This window comes from Loa loa (assembly GCF_000183805.2).
Source record: "Loa loa unplaced genomic scaffold supercont3.624, whole genome shotgun sequence".
Taxonomy (NCBI): Eukaryota; Metazoa; Nematoda; class Chromadorea; order Rhabditida; family Onchocercidae; genus Loa; species Loa loa.
Window position 1 is genome coordinate 18752 of NW_018108804.1, and position 1832 is coordinate 20583.

Sequence of the window (1832 nt, forward strand, 5' to 3'; positions counted from 1 at the left end):
AAAAAAAAAAAAAGAAAAAAGAAAAATGAGAAATTAAAAGATGATCATAATTTATTTCCTATTTTAAACATGCCAAATGTACATTGAGCTTGATTAATTAATGAATTAAAATGATTGATAAAATGTATTCGCGAGTGATCAATGTTAGTCTCAATTCACGAATGAACAATAAGAAAGTGTCCACTAAAGAAAAATTATGATTTTTAATTTTTTTTAAAAATTTTAATTTTCAATCTCTTTGGATAATTTTTGACAACAAAAAATTTAATTCAAAAAGTATTTTTGACAAAGAAGAATGAAAAATATAATATTAATTTAGAAAATAGTTAATTCCAATTGAAGCAATTCAACAAATGCTAACTTTTCATCTAGTTTTCTATTCGCAAATTATAAACTTTTTGTTTGAATTTTTATTTTATTTACTAAAAACTTTTGACGATACATGTTTTATTAATATTTTCATGCATATCCAATGATAAATGCGCATTTTTCCTATAATTATTTTTCGCATCGTTTAATTAAAATTTCCAATTCTTTCAACTAATCCATATTTTTGAATAAATCATCAATTCTTGGTTACTTTATTTTGAATAATTTTATATTTTTTGCTAGGTCAGCTTTTAATTACTTTATATTTTTTGTGTGTTTACTTTTTTGATTCTGTTTTTTTTATTTTTGATTTATTTTTCCTTTTTTTTTGATCAATTTTTGAATTATTTTATGGTCCTGAGCGAATAATTTTAATTATTTTATATTTTTCAATGCTCAAATATTATTTAAATTATCTTTTGATAAATAGCGAACGTCCACTTAAGCTATGGCTTATCTTTTACTTATTAATCAATGAAATTATTTTGCATAAAAATATTTATCGTTTTATTTTTTTAGCAATTGCTTTTCATTGTTGATGCTTTTTTTTTTTTTGGATTTTTATATTTTAATACTTTGTGAATTTGTTACGCATTCATCGGCGTAATTGCATTTTTTTTTTTTTTTGGTTTATTTAGGAAAAGTAAATTTGATGAGAATTATAATAGAATGCAATTTTTTTAAATTTCAAATCTATTTCTACAAAAAAAAAAATTGACAGAATGAAATTTGTTGGAATATATATATTTGCTTTTTTTTTCTTTTTTTTTTGTTAAAAAGCTACAAATTTACAAAATTATTTTATCTTTAATTGAATTTCGATAAATTTCGTTTTCATAAACTGAAAATGAAAATTTAAAAAAATACAAATTTTCTTTTTTTAATTTAATGATTTATTAAAAACTTTGTAAATCTTTTATGCGGCATTATTATGATTGTTATCAAAATTAAAATTACAACTAATTGTTATCAAAATTAAGATTACAATTAATTATTATCAAAATTGAAATCATAATTAGTATTATTTAAAATAAATAATTTTCTTATAAATAGTTTTTACAGTTGAATAATATTGAAAGTAATTAACATTACTTTATTCTATTGTTGTGTTATTATCAGTTGTACTATTTTTATTGTTTCAATTCAACCATAAATGAAAATTATTTTTACTAATTGCTTAATTTACATTTAAAATTCAAATTATCACCAAAACAAATACCATTTATATTTGAAATGATTACTAATTTAATTATAAAATGCTTGTTTGATAAATTATTTATAAGCATTAGAAATAATAAAAATAATTATTAAAATTAATAGTAGTAGTAATAGCAGTAGTGATAAATATAAAAATTTAATTTAAAATAGACAGGTTTTGAACATTTTAATCAATAAAATTAGACGTTCATTTCAGGAAAAAAAATAGAAAATAAAAAAATCATTGCAAAAAAAAAAAAATAAAT